The 16277-nt window shown below is 38.7% G+C and overlaps 1 protein-coding gene and 1 pseudogene across 2 annotated transcripts in view; one reads left to right on the forward strand and one right to left on the reverse strand.

Moving 5' to 3' along the window:
- PTPRA (protein tyrosine phosphatase receptor type A) overlaps positions 1-16277 on the reverse strand; it is a 150099-nt gene that overhangs the window by 94720 nt on the left and 39102 nt on the right. The gene's annotated exons all lie outside the window — the stretch shown is intronic.
- Positions 15688-16277, forward strand: part of LOC125109875 (60S ribosomal protein L17-like) — a 38589-nt pseudogene continuing 37999 nt past the window's right edge.

Here is a 16277-nt window from a genome sequence, read left to right on the forward strand (position 1 = left end):
AACTTTAAACTCCTATATGTCAACAAAATATCATAGATAAAATTTAAATCAAAATAAGAAATTGGGAAAAGCATTTTCAAACTATTACAAGCAAAGAGCTAAATAATCTTATTAAAGTGTTTATAAACCAGTAAGTACAAACAGAACCATGGAAGAATGGACAAAAAGCATGAATAGACAATTCATAAAAATCTGAAAATATGATAAATTTTAAAAAGTTATATTTACTAATAACAAAAAAGCAAACTAAAGCAACTAGATTTTTTTTTGCGCCTCTCAAATTGGCACATATCCATAAAAGTGGTAATTTTTTAAAAAAGATTTATTTGACAGAGAGCATGAGCGAAAGTAGACAGAGCGGCAGGCAGAGGGAGTGGGAGTAGCAGGCTCCCTGCTGAGCAGAGAGGCCAATGTGAGGCTAGATCCAGGATTCTGGGATCATGTCCTAAGCCAAAGGCAGATGCTTAACCCACTGAGCCAACCAGGTGCCCCAAAAGTGGTAACATTTAAATGTTCATAAGCTACATGGAAATGAACCTCAAGTTATACTGCTATAATCTCTGACATGTGTCTATTCTACTCATTTGGCACTTAGTCATAATGCCTTGTGCTATAAGATAATTTATTTTTTATATATATGATCTAGTTCCTGAATAAGACCAGAAACCTCCAGCAGAAATTTTCTTACTTTGTTGTTTTCCCAGAAGCACTAAAATAAAAACCTACATTATAATAGCTATCCAAACTGTTGGTTAATGATATTAATGAAAATTATAAGAACTTCTGAGCCATTTAAAAGAGGAGTGAATAGGGGCGCCTGGGTGGCTCAGTGGGTTAAGCCGCTGCCTTCGGCTCAGGTCATGATCTCAGGGTCCTGGGATCGAGTCCCGCATCGGGCTCTCTGCTCAGCAGGGAGCCTGCTTCCCTCTCTCTCTCTCTCTCTCTCTCTCTGCCTGCCTCTCCGTCTACTTGTGATCTTTCTCTGTCAAATAAATAAATAAAATCTTTTAAAAAAAAATAAAAGAGGAGTGAATAAAAGTATATACCTCTGTTACAGACTGAATGTTTGTGTCTCCCTCCTAAATTCTCATTTTGAAGCTCTAATCCCCAATATATTTGGAGACAGGGCCTTACGGAGGTAATTAGGGTTAGATTAGATCATGGGGTGAAGCTCCCATGACAGGATTAGTGGTCTTAGAAGAAGAGAAAGAGAGATCTCTCTTTCCCCTCACCTCTCCCCTCCCCTGAACCCCATACACCAAAAGCCATGTGAGGATACACCAAGAAGTTGGGTGTCTGCAACCCGATAAGAGTGTTTTTATCAGACATCATCCTATTAACACCTAGATCTTGGACTGCCTATGTCTAGAAATGGAATTTCTAGAAATAAATTTCAGTTGTTTAAGCCAGCCAGTCTAGGTATTTTGTCATGGCAGCCTGCGTGGACTAAAATAATCCATCCTGTAATTCCCTAATCTACAAAAAAGTGCCATCTTGATTTATGGATTATCAGCAACACCCAGTTTCACCATTCCTATCTCCGGCTGCCAACCATAGCTCCAAAGTATCAACCTCAGGGTCTTAGTGCTATGTAGAAAACATCCTTTCTTTGTCAGTTTCTAGCACAGTAGCTCAAAGCTCCCTCTGGACAGATGGCTTTAGTGATAAGAGGACATCACCTCTTCCTTCTCTACAGAGCCTCTATTCTCTCCATTTAGACTAGAAGAGATATTCTCATCCTTTCAAAGACTATCAATCTCCGTGTCCTTGATCCCATTTTAGATCTTTCCCCTACAGTATGCCTTTCTTTCTGCTACCTTCAAACTTTCCTCTCCAGCCCTCAATTTTCCTGTTTATAAATAAGCACACATGTTCCAAACAGATATTTAAAAATGCAAACACAGTAACTACCCCCATTTAACCCTACAGCCTCCTCTTTTCCCTTTCCTTCCTCTTGCTACCAACTAGGGTAAGATATACTTCACTTTGGGGGCACCTGGGTGGCTCAGTAAGTAAAGTATCTGCCTTCAGCTCAGGTAATGATTCCACAGTCCTGGGATGGAGCCCTGTATCAGCCCCATCCCAGGGAGAAGCAGGCTTCTCCCTCCCCTCCATCCCACCCAACTCATGTACACACGTGCTCCCTCTCAAATAAATAAAATCTTAAAAAAAAAAAAAAAGATGTACTTGCTTTTAGTTCCTCACTATCTACCTCACCTTAATGACCCCACTGTGTTCTTAATGCCTTCACTCTCAAATCTACAAATAATCTCATTAAATTCAATTTTCTTCTGACAGTTTTCATTCTCCTTAACTTGCATTTGACATGTGATAGTTATCTGCTTTCTCAAACACTGCCCGGGTTCCTGACTCTCTGGACACAATTACAAGTAAATTTTAGTTTCTACAGCTTTTCTTCCTCTACCACTCACACATCAATATTTTATTTGAGTCCCATGACAGGCCAGGCATTCCATTAAATGTTAGGGATGCAAGAAAGAAAAAGGCAAAGTCCTTATCCTTAAGTTCAGGCATTCAATTTCCAGTTTGGCCACTGACTCAACAAATTTTCATTGAAAAGCCAGGCACTGTGCCACATGCTGGGTTTAGAAAGCCAATTAAGACCTGTCCCTGTCTTCAATGAGCTCCTGGACCACAAGCAAAAATCTTTTTTGTGTCCCCAACGTACATTATACACTCCTTGAAAGCAGAATCCAAGCCTTCTACTTACCTGAATCCCCTCAAAAGTGCTTACTTCAGCAAATGCCCAATACATATGAAGAACAAAGGACTAACACTGCTCAGGTTAGAGACATACATGAGAAATTAAGAAAGCGAGGGGCGCCTGGGTGGCTCAGTGGGTTAAGCCGCTGCCTTCGGCTCAGGTCATGATCTCAGGGTCCTGGGATCGAGTCCCACATCGGGCTCTCTGCTCAGCAAGAAGCCTGCTTCCCTCTCTCTCTCTCTCTCTGCCTTCCTCTCCGTCTACTTGTGATCTCTCTCTGTCAAATAAATAAATAAAATCTTAAAAAAAAAAAAAAAGAAAGCGATTATTTCCTTAGAGAAGCAACACGGTAGAGTCACACAAACTTACATTTGAATCTTAGCTCTGTCAACTACTACAGCTTGGTATTTAACTTTTGAGTTTTCATTTCCTCATCTTTAAAAACAGCAACCTCTCCCACCATAATCAGAGGACTGCTGTACTATAAAATATGTAGTATACATGTAAACATATCTATATGTAATAATGTAAAGTCTCTGTCATCAAGTCTAGTACACAGCAGGCACTATCCAAGTGTCCCCCTTCATGTGTTCCTTATTTTTCTTTGTATTCACTAATACTTTACTATGACCAAAATGATGACTGGTATTCAAAGTATACATTCATTGCTCTGATTTTTATGGCTCAGATCAAGCTACCACCTTAATGTATACCTTCAAGATATGGAACTCAAGTCCCATACAGATATCACAAAGCCAAATTATAACCCTTTACACTTAAACTTTTTCCCTCAGAAATATTCTACATGTTCCTTGAGCCTCAAAATTTGCACCTGTAGTGATAAGGATGAAATGGTAAGACACTTGTAGTAACAGCTCACTTGGTCCCTGTTTTCCATAGCCACTATGGAATACAGGGAGGACCAGAGAGCTCACTCCAGGGTTCCTCTGCCATTAACTAGAAATTTTCTGTTATTAATGATGTTGAGCATCTTTTCATGTGACTGTTGGCCATCTACGTGTCTTCTTTGGAAAATGTCTATTCAGGTTCTCTGCCTTTTTTTTTTTTTTTTTTTTTAAGTAATCTCCCCATCCTATCTGGGGCTGAAACTCACGACCCTGAGATCAAGAGTCACATGTTCTACTGACTGAATCAGCCAGGCACCCCTCCTCTGTCCATTTTAAAATCAGGTTGTTTGGGTTTTTTGGTGCTGAGCTGTATAAGTTCTTTATATATCTCAGATATTAACCCCTTATTGAATATATTACTTGCAAATATCTTCTCCCATTCAGTTGATTGACTATTTCTTGATGGTTTCCTTTGCTGTGCAAAAGCTTTTCATTTTGGTGAAGCCCCACTTAATCTTTCATTCTTAAAAAAGAACTAACAGGCAAGGATCACCAGAGCAAAATAAACAAACAGAAGAAGAAAATGACTGGAAGAAATAGGTATAATTCCAGAAAGAAAGCAAAAAAATCAAACTTTTAAAAATGATTTATCTTCAGGGACGCCTGGGTGGCTCAGTTGGTTAAGCAGCTGCCTTCGGCTCAGGTCATGATCCCAGCGTCCTGGGATCGAGTCCCACATCGGGCTCCTTGCTCATCAGAGAGCCTGCTTCTCCCTCTGCCTCTGTCTGCCATTCTGTCTGCCTGTGCTTGCTCTCTCTCCCTCTCTCTCTCTGACAAATAAATAAAATCTTTAAAAAAAATGATTTATCTTCAGAGATCAACAAAAACCAATGCAATTTTTTAAAATCAGAAAACAAGGGGTGGGAGCAAGGGTGGCTCAGTTGGTTGAGCATCCGACTCTTGGTTTCAGCTCAGGTCATGATCTCAGGGTTGGTTGTGAGATCAAGCCCCACGCCCCACCTCGGGCTCTGCACTCAGTGGGGAGTCTGCTTGAGATTGTCTCCATCTCCCCACCACTTGTGTGTTCACTCTAAAATAAATCTTTAAAAAAAGAAAGAACTTAAGACAAGTCATTAAACATGAAAAATATTAATCTTCAGATTAAGAGGGTCTACCAAATAAGTATACCACTATGGAATTCTAGAATATAAGCACTATAAAAGATAAGCTTCCAGAGATGGAAGAAAATTAATTTCCTACAGGAAACAAAAATGAGGCTAAATTTCTACATCTCATAAGCAACAATGGATGTCAGAAGAAACAGAGCAATGACTTCAAAGCTCTGAGGGAAAAAAACCTGCAATTTAGAATTCTATACTCAATCATCACATAAACATGAAGGAAGAATAAACATTAGAAAGTATCAACATTTATTTGCCATGTACCCTCTCTCTCAAGAAGTTACTTGAGAATGAACTCCAAAAAAGAAAAAGAAAAAAAAAAATTAGGTGCCTAGGCGGCTCAGTCAGCTGGACATCCAACTCTTAATTTTGGCTTGGGTCATAATCCCGGGGTCATGGGACTGACCCCTGCGTCAGCCCAACAGTCAGCGCAGAGTCTGCTTGGGAATCTCTCTCTTTCCCTCTCCCCCTGCTCACTTTCTCACTCTTTAAAATAAATAGATAAAATAAATATATTTTTTTTAAAACGAGTCTTGTAAGACTGAGATCAAAGATCACAGGAGTGGGTCCTACTCAAAAATATAAGGAAAATCTGAAGAATGCAGTTGTGCTGATGGCCTAAACAACAATTAGTATAAATGTGGGCAGGGTCTTGATAGACTAGAATGTGTATGACTTGAGCCTGGGAAAAAGTGAGATAATAATAAAGACAGACAAGAAAGAAAGAAAATTAGAATCACCAAGAAAAAAATTATATAAGGGGGCACGTGGGTGGCTCAGTCAGTTATGCATCTGCCTTTGGCGCAAGTCATGATTTCAGGGTTTTGGGATGGAGCCCCACCTCAGGCACCCTGCTCAGCATGGAATCTGTTTCTCCCTCTTCCTCTGACCTTCCCCCTGCTTGTGCTCACTCTCTCTCAAGTAAATAAATAAAAAATTTTTTTAAAAAAATTTTATGAGGGATGCCTGCGTTGGGGCGCCTGGGTGGCTCAGTGTGTTAAAGCCTCTGCCTTCGGCTCAGGTCATGATCCCAGGGTCCTGGGATCGAGTCCCACATCGGGCTCTCTGCTCAGCAGGGAGCCTGCTTCCCCCCTCCCCCTCTCTCTGCCTGCCTCTCTGCTTACTTGTGATCTCTGTCAAATAAATAAATAAAATCTTTTTTAAAAAAATTGTATGAGGGATGCCTAAGTGACTCAGTCAGTAAAGTGTTCTGCCTTTGGCTTACATCATGATCTCAGGGTCCTGGGATGGAGTCCCACATCAGGCTCCCTCCTCAGTGGGAATCCTGCTTCTCCCTCTGCCTGCTCTTGTTGCTTGTGCTCCTTCCTCTCTTTGTGACAAATAAAATATTTTTAAAAAAAATTTTATGGGAAAGGTACAATCTAAATATGAAATAAAAATATGACTGGAAGGGCACCTAGGTGGCTCAGTTGGTTTAGCATCTGCCTTTGGTTCAAGTCATGATCCTGGGGTCCTGTGATCAAGCCCCATGTGGGGCTCCATGCTTTGCAGGAAGTCTGCTTCTCCCTCTCCCTCTGCCCCATTCCCCACTCGTGCTCTTTCTCTCTCAAGTAAATAAATAAAATCTTTAAAAAATATATGACTGGAGGCGCCTGGGTGGCTCAGTGGATTAAAGCCTCTGCCTTCGGCTCAGGTCATGATCCCAGGGTCCTGGGATCGAGTCCCGCATTGGGCTCTGTGCTTGGCGGGGAGCCTGCCTCCTCCCCTCTCTCTCTGCTTCTCTGCCTTCTTGTGATCTCTGTCAAATAAATAAATAAAATATTTTAAAAAAAAATATATATATATATATATATGACTGGAGGGACGCCTGGGTGGCTCAGTTGGTCAAGCATCTGCCTTTAGCTCAGGTCATAGTTTCAGGGTCCTGGGATCAAGTCCTACATCAGGCTCCTTGCTTAGCAGGGACCCTGCTTGCTTCTCCCTCTGCCTGCTGCTCCCCCTGCTTGTGCTCTCTCTCTCTCCCTCTGACAAATACATAAAATCTTTTTTAAAAATTATGACTGGAAATAACTGATACTTTCAAAAAAAGAATTAACTTTTTCTTCATCTTCTCCTTTGAACAGCCCAGGGGTCAGGACATTAAACCTACAGGGAAAAATATATAAGCCCAGAAAACAATACTTGGCCTGACAATGAATAATACTTACTTAGCTATAGTAATATAAATGCTGTTCATAGGCTTTTTCAGTTTTAGAGATAACCCATGGACAGACCATGAAAGGCCTGGCAGTGTCCTGAGGACAGTATGCTAAGTGAAATAAGTCAGTCACAGAAAGACAAATACCATATGATTTTACTCATAAGTGGAATTTAAAAAACAAAACAAATAAGCAAATGAAAGAAAGAAACAAACAAACAAGACTCCTAACTACAGAAAACAAACTGATGGTTATCAGAGGGGAGGTAAGTAGGCAGCATGGGGGAAACAGATGATGGGGAATAAGGAGTACACTTGTGATGAGCTCAGGGTGATGTATGGAAGTGCTGAATCACTACACCTGAAACTAATGTAACACTGTATGTTAACAATACTGGAATTAAAATTTTAAAAAATAAATGAATACAAAAGAAAAAAACCAAAAACTAAGTGCTGGTGAGGATACAGAAAAATCAGAACCCTTAGTGCATTAATGATAGGACTATAAAATGGTGCGGCCACTGCAGAAAACAGTATGGCAGTTGCTCAGAAAAAACCTGAACATGAAATTAATGACCATCTGATCTAGCAATTCCACCTCTAAGTACCTATCCCCCAAAGAATGAATGCAGGGACTTGAAGAGATATCTGTATACCAATATTCATTATAGCATTATTCGCAATAACCAAAAGGTGGAGAGAACTCAAATGCCAGCCAAAAGATGAAGGGATGAACAAAATATTCAAGCTGAATTAAGGCTGAATATTATTCAGACTTAAAAAGTAAATTGTGATACATGCTACAATATGGATGAAACTTGAAGACCTTATGCTAACTGAATTAAGGCTGACACAAAAAGATAAATATCGTATACGTCCACTTACATGAAGTATTTAGAGTAATCAAATTCATAGAGACAGAAAGTATAGTGAATAGTGGTTGCCAGGGTTGGAGGTAGGGTTGGAGGAATGGAATTTAGTGTATAATGAGTTGGTTTCAATTGGGGATGATGAAAAAGTTCTGGAGATGGACGGTGGCAATGGCTGCACAACAATGCGAACACACTTGCCGCCCATGAACTGTACACTTGAAAATGATGAAAATGGTGAATTTTATGTTGTGTGTATTTTACCAAAAGAAACAAAAAAGAAATATATGTATTTCTTATACATTAACCTATAAAACCTCTTCACCGCTGCAGAGGCTCTCATTGCCCCCCTCTATTCCTGACTTCCCACCTCCTGCTAAAGGAAGCACTAGTCTGACTAGTGCTTTCATCTTCCAGTAACTGAACTACATCGACTTTTCTGTGTTTGCCTTCTTTCACTCAACATTGCATCTCTTGAGTTTCACCCATGTTGTTGTCTGTATTGGTAGTCTGTTCCTTTCTATTGCTGAAAAAAATTCTATTATATGAATATACCACAATTTATATTTATCTATTCACCTATTTTTAGACATTTGATTATTTCCATTTTCTTAGCTGTTACAAATATAGCTTCAGTGTATGTTTACATGTAAGTCCTTTTTTAGACATACATTTTCATTTCTCAACAGGAAATATGTAGGAATGGAATTGCAGAAAAGTCTTCCAAAGCTGTAGTGCTGGCTTACACTCCTACTTAAAACTTGGAGCAATGGGAAGGTCAAATAACAAAAACCCATTTTTCCTTTATTAACACAAGGTACTTACTGCTACACATAAGAGAGAGTGTTGCACTCTTCGACTGTTTCCATACATCAGTTCAACAAGTATGGAGATCAGGATTACTTGTGCTCTACCCACACAAACTTTAATTCCACAAAGGCAGGGTGACAGGGCACAGAGTTTGGTCTTTTTGTAAAAAGCTCTTTAAGTGACTCAAATTCATGACCACTTTGAGAGCCACTCTCTCAAAGAAAGATAATTATGTTTTTAATCACAAAAAATAAGCTACTCTTACAGCTCAGAAATAAAATGGAGTGACAGAGAACCTGATTTTAGCTTTACTTTGTGAGGACACTAACTCAGGTGACAAAGCCTCCTCGAAGCTCTGGTTTTATTTCTCTTACCTTAGTTACCTGAACTCCATCAACTAACACCACTGACTGGAATTCCATAAATACCCACCCCCTTGTTTTTCTGGTGTGCCATCTGCAACTAGCAAAGGAAAAAACCTTTAGAAAAACAAAACAGCCCAATTTAAACGCATGGATTGTTCCCAGGGAGAGGAATACACTCTAACAAGATGTTTCACAGAGCTCCATCTTAAATAAATAGTTAAGATCACTGAAGAGTTCATGAGAACTGAATTCAGTGAGAAATCAGGTCTTTCCAGGGAAGGCAGGAGTACTCCTCTCTTATCCTAAAACTAGGACTATTCTACTGCACTGTTCTCTAAGGGACATGTGGCAATGACTGAAAATACTTTTTTTTTTTTTTAAGATTTTATTTATTCATTTGACAGAGAGAGATCACAAGTAGGCAGAGAGGCAGGCAGAGAGAGAGGAAGAAGCAGGCTCCCCACTGAGCAGAGAGCCCAATGTGGGGCTCGATCACAGGACCCTGAGATCATGACCCGAGCCGAAGGCAGCGGCTCAACCCGCTGAGCCACCCAGGCGCCCCTGAAAATACTTTTGATTGTCCTGCTTGGGTTCTGTTTATTTGTTTTTAAGTACTCTAGGCGATTCCAATGTGCAGCCAGGACTGAGAACCATTCTCCCATCCATTCTTCTGGATCTCATCCTTTCTTCTCCATCTATCTTCAGTCACAGTTCCCTTCAGAACCCTAGATCTATGTATACCGTTGCTTCTAGACTTACATATCTCACAAGCACCTCTGAGTCAAATAACCAACACTCAGAGAAATACGTCATTTTATTTTATATCTGTTCTCCTAATTGCTTATCCCAGTGGATAAAACTCACCATCCACGCCAGGAGTCAGCCAACTTTTTCCATAAAGAGCTACACAGTAAATATTTGGCTTTGCAGATAATACAGCCTCTGTCACAATTACTCAGCTCTGCTGTTTTAGCACAAAAGGAGCCACAGACACCAAGTCTGAGCATAGATGTAGTCTAATAAAGCTTTGTAAATACTGAGATTTGAATTTAATGTAATTTTCCCATGTCCATGTCATAAAATACACTTCTGATTTTTTCAATCACTTCAAGAGGTAAAAACAATTCTTTAATTTCTGGGCTGTGCAAAAGGTTATCAGCAGGTCACAGTCAGCCAGCTCGGATCTATCCCCTTGCCCAAACCAGAAATCCCAGTTGTCCCAATTCCTTCCTTTCTCTCAATCACCAGAATTCATCATGACCTCCAGCAAAGTACTTGTCACAAACTACTGCAACTGTTTATGGCCTCACTTCACAGATAATAAGATCCTTGAGGTTAAGAACTACGTCTTAATAATATTCATAGAGGGACACCTGGCTGGCTCAAGTTTGTTAAGCAGACAACTCCTGATTTTGGCTTAGGTCATGATCTCAGGGTGGTAAGATCCAGCCCTGCAAGGATCCATGCTGGGTGTGGAGCCTGCTTAAGATTCTCTCTCTCTCTCCCTCTCTCTTTGCCCCTGCCTGCTCACTCATTCACTCGCTCTCTCTCAAAAAAAAATTATGAATAATATTCACAGAACTTACCTAGAACACATACTGTAAGCAATCTACAAAAGGCTTTCTTTGGGACACCAGGGTGGCTCAGTCAGTTAAGCATCTGACTTCGGCTACGTCTCCCTCTGCTTCTCTGCTAGCCTCTTCCCCTGACTTGAGCTCTTTCTCTCTCAAATAAATAAATAGAATCTTTAAAAAAGGGGAAGGGCTCTTTTTTATTATGATGATTTTTAAAGTAATTTCTACACTCAATGTGGGATATGAACATAAAACTCTTGAGATCAAGAGTGGCATGCTCTACTAACTGAACTGGCCTGGCACCCCAGGTTCTTTGTTCCTGTCTTTCCCCTAGTTCAAAACAGAAAAAGTTAATGGTGTATCCTACAAATCTGACTCTTTCCTATCCTAAGACCCCAGTTTCTTTTTAGTTTAGCTTATTCTTAAACTTGATAATAGTAAGGTTTAAAGAGAAAAGAGAAACAGCAATTTTAAAAAGCATTAAATAAAGGCCCAGGCAAACATGGAACATCTACCTTATTAAGAACAAATAATAATGATCATTACTATTCAATGCCTTAATAACTGCTTAGTTTCTGTTTTCTGGGTATTTTTTTCTGCTTTTCAAAGCACAGATGTAGTCTGCTTGGATTTTTGAAATAACTGACTTGGTCAAATCCTGGAAGGTGCCAATTCCATCGCTGATCACCAGGCACATGAAAAAGCAGCAGCTCAACAAGGATAATAATAATCATTTATTAAGTGCTTATTTTGTGTCAGGCACTGTATCAAACTATAATGTACATTATTTAACATTACCTCTGAAAAAAGCAGAGGAAACAGATGCTTCATTTTGCAGATGAAAAACTGTGTCACAGAGCAGTTAAAAAAACTTGTCTGCAACCAAACAACTGGTAAATTGCAAAGATGAGACTCAAATCCAGGGATATCAAATTCCAAAATCTATGCTCTCACTCCCTGGATGAAGATAGCCTATAACCCATGTACATCAACAGCCATGTGAGGAAAAGGGCTTCCCTCCAGAAAGAGCTAAATGGGAAGTTTTGAAGCCCTGTTTGAAATGTATCATAACTGTCATATAATTACAAACTCCTAAGTATAGTAAAATGTACACAACCAATGAGACTTTCTCATCACTGTCTAACTGTATCAAATAAGTTGGAAGAGCCAATTCCTTGATAAAGCAGAAATGTCCTAATCCAAAGATCCAAAGATGGGAAACAAAACTTTGTGGCAAAATAAAGAGACACTGCCATGATTTCATTTCCTACTGTTAATAGAGCCAATGCCAGGAAGTCTCATGCTTACTATAGCAACCACTGGTCTTGCTATTTACCAAGTTTCTGCCTTTTTGCTTCCTCAGGAAATAGACAGGAAAATCATGCTCCTGATCTCTTTTTTAAAGGAGCTGCCATTTAAAAATAGAAATTAATAAATGAATATGTAAAAAGTAGTTTTATGGTTTGGCTGACACCCAATATCTCTGTATATTAAGCTCAATCTTTAAAGCACACAGTCATCTTTTTTATCTTGCAACACAGCAATCTAGGAAATGTAATAAAATCTCCAGTTACTATAACCTAGAAATGTTGGATAAATACTAACGTACTTTGAGAAGCTTAGTTAAGTTCTCAAGAAAGTAAACAAAACTGCCAGTGGCATGAAACAAAATGTGAACCAGAGCTGGGGGGACATCTAGTTGGCTCAGTCAGAGGAGCACATGATTCTTGATTTCTGGGTTGTAAGTTCAAGCCCCACACTGGGTGTAGGAATTACTTTAAAATAAAATCTAAAAAGAATCTCCCCCCCAAAGAAGACAGAGTTGGCAGTATGAGCTGACTTGTGTATTAGCCCCCAGAAGCATTTGTGAAGACATATGAATAAATAAGGCAAGTAGAAGGAAAGGAGACAGGAAGCAGGCTCCTGAGAAACATGGGAAATTAGATCTAAGATTTCCTGCAAAGTTGTGGCCCTAAAAGGACTATACTCTCAGTGAAAATCTATAAGGAAAAAAAAAAATCTACCTGCCTAAACAAGACCAGAGAGTCTGTCTACCTTATTGTGAGCTGGGGGTAAGAGAAGGAAAGGCTCCCTCTGAGAGTCTGAAACCACAGACATATGCCTTTTATGGATTTGAGGTCTACTTTATCTTGTGATCCAGGACCTACTTCCCCCATGGGAAATTAACAAAAGTGGCCTGTGCCAGCGATGCCACTAGACATCTCTAGTACAAACAAAAGTAAACCTACTATGGAAAGGCAAGCGCTCAACATAAAATGCACAGGATTCAGAAAACAGAACAGTCTCATAAAGACTATAAAGTGAGTTTTAACAATGATTATGATTAAAGGCATCAAAATCATAAGGCATAAAACACTTTAAAAAGACGACAAAGGAACAACCAAATGGAACTCCCAAAACAAAAATATTCATTGAAATCTAAAATTTTATAGACAGGAAAACCACTAGAAGACACAACTGAAGAGAGAATTAATAAATCTGAAAATATATCTGAAGAATTTATCCAAAATGCTGCACAAATAAACATATCCTGACCTAGAAAAATAAGTGGAAAGCTAAAAGTTCTAAAGCTGATTAGAAAATTTACACAGAAACACGAAGAATGTAGAACAGCCAAAACAATGTTGATTTTAAAAAAAGAGAAAGTGCTGGAAGAGTATCTTCGAAAAGCAAGGCCACTTTGCATTCTTTCTCCCTATAATCCAAGCCATCCCAACAAACTTCTTTCGCAAATTAGGAATTACAAAAAGTTTTGTCAACTCGATAGAAACAATGAAAAACTAAAGCTAACGCCACATTTAATGGTGAAATACTAAATACTTCCTCCCTAAAATCAGGAAGAAGGCAAGAATACCCACTTTACCATTTTTATTCAACATTATATTGGAGGGTCCTAGCCAGTGCAATAAAGAAAAATAAATTAAAAACTATGTTGGAAAAGAAGTAGTAAAACTTACTTACAGAGAACCTGATCTTATACATAGAAAACCTTAAGAAGTCTACAAAAGAGTAAAAATAGTAAGTTTAACAATGTAGAAGAATATAAGATCATCATAAAAAAATACATAAATATCAACTGTATTTTTTTAAAGATCTTATTTATTTATTTGGTAGAGAGAGCAATCACAAGTAGGCAGAGAGGAAAGCAAAGACAGAGGGGAAGCAGACTCCCCACCGAGCAGAGAGCCCAATGCGGGCCCCGATCCCAGGACCCCAAGATCATGACCTGAGCCAAAGGCAGAGGCTCAACCCACTGAGCCACCCAGGTGCCCCTTGTATCTTTATATATTATCAATAAAGAGTTGGAAATTACTAATAGTTATAAATTGAAATATCTTAAAATACCATTTATAATAGAATTTTTAAAACACACAAATTACTGAGGGATGAATATTCATAAAAGATGAAAGGATGATAGATCTAGACCTAAATGTAACAGCTAAAAGTATAAGAACATACAAGAAAAAAATTTCACAATCTTGAGACAGTATATTAATTTGATATTACTAAGTAACAGTATGGATATGGATTTTCTGCTAAGGATCTCACAAAGATAAAAACTCAAGGTATTTGCCAGGCTGTGTTCTTATCTGGTGCTCAGGATCCTCCTCCAAGTTCACATAGTTGTGGCAGAATTCAGCTCCCTGCAGCTATAGGACTAAGATCTCTGTTTCGTTGCTACTTCTCATCCAGAAGCCATTCTCTGCAGCTACAGACCATCTGCAATCTTTGCCATATAGACCCTTCCACCTTCAAAGCCAGCAATGGAAAAATTTCCCTCTTGCTGAAATCTCATGTTTCAAATCTTCTGAATTCTCCCGGCTCTGACTTCTAGACCCAGATTTTTAGGGTTCATATGATTATGTCAGGTCTATCTGTATAATCCCCCTTTAATGGATTCAGTCAACTAATTAATAACTTAATTATATCTCTAATGTCCCTTTGGCCATGTATCATAACATAATCATTGGAGTAAAATCCATCATATTCACTGCCCATAATTACAAATAGGAAATAATACAAAAGTGTAGGTCCCTAAGACCCCTGAAGTCTTCTTCGAATTCAGTCTACTATAGATAGACAAAGACTTCATAGATTGGACACAAAAAACATGAACTCAAAAAAAATAAAGTGATCAATTTGGTCTTCATCAAAATTAAAAAATTTCTCCTCCTTGGGAGACACCATTAAACAAACAAACAAACAAACAAACAAACCAGGGGTACCTGCCTGGCTCAACTGGAGGAACATATGACTCTTCATCTTAGGATCATAAAAGTTCAAGCCCCACGGTGGCTATAAAGATTACTTAAATAAAATTTTTAAAATAAATTTTAAAAACTTAAAAAAAAAAAAGCCACAAGCTCGGAGAGAGTATCTGTAATATATATACATATATAATTATTGTATCCAGAATATATAAAGAACCCTTACAACTCAAGCATAAGATACTAGTAACAAATAATCCAACAAACAAATGGACAAAGGATTTAAGATGACACTTCACAAAAGCAAATACACAAATGGCCAAAAAGGACATAAACAGATATCCAAGATAGGATCACGAGGAGACTTCACTAGTCACTGGGAAAATGCAAGTAGAACCATAATGAGACACCCATAATGATTAAAAAGTAAAAGGCTGCCAATGCCAAGTGCTGGTGAGGATGTGGAGGAAATGAAACTCATGCACATTGCTGATGAGAATGTAAAGTTTAAAACTATAGAAAACAGTTTGGCAGGTTCTTATCAAATTAAACATACACTTTAACCATAAAACCCAGCAGCAATTCTACTTCTAGGATTTATACAAAAGAAACAAAGACCTATATCTAAGCAAAGACTTGAACATATATGCACCTAGCAGCTTTATTCATAAGGGGATCAAAATGAAAAAACCTAAATGCTTATTAACATATGGAAGATAACTACAGTATATTCACACAATGGAATAGTTCTCAGAAAAAAGAAACAAAGGAATTGTCTACTAATATACCTAACAACATGGATGAATGTCAAAAACATCATGCTCACTCTTAACCTAAGCAGCCTAAGGTGATCTCTGAAAATGGTTCACTACCCACTTGACCCAGAAAACCCTACAAAATCATGCAAGAAGTTCTTCGTGTTCACTTTAAGAACACATGTGAAATTGTCCAGGACATTAAGGATATGCATATCCGAAAAGCCCAGTATCTGAAGAATGTCACTTTGCAGAAGTAAAGTGTGCCATTCCATCATTACCCTGGTGGAGCTGCTAGGCATGCCCAGGCCAAAGAGTGGGGCTGCACACGGGTTGGTGGCCCAGAAAAGAGAGCTTAATTTTTAATGCACGTGCTTAAAAATGCAGAGAGTAATGCTGAACTTAAAGATTTAGATGTTGATTCTCTGGTAATGGAGCATATCCAGATGAACAAAACCTCCAAGATATGGCATAGAACTTACAGAGCTCATAGTTGGATTAACCCATATATAACTCTCCCTGTCACACTGAGATGATTCTTACTAAAAGAGAGCATGTTGTTCCTAAACCACAAGAGGAGGTTGCACAGAAGTAAAAGATATCCCAAAAGAAACTAAAAAAACAAAACTTAAGGTCCAGGAGTAAGTTCTGCATAAAATAAATGCACATACAATTAAAACAAAACCGAAACAAAACCCAAAAAAAACATGCTCAGTAAAAGAATCAAGACAAAATAAATACTATATTTAACAACGTAGAAAAG

The sequence above is a fragment of the Lutra lutra genome, chromosome 9 (assembly GCF_902655055.1).
Source record: "Lutra lutra chromosome 9, mLutLut1.2, whole genome shotgun sequence".
Classification (NCBI taxonomy): Eukaryota; Metazoa; Chordata; class Mammalia; order Carnivora; family Mustelidae; genus Lutra; species Lutra lutra.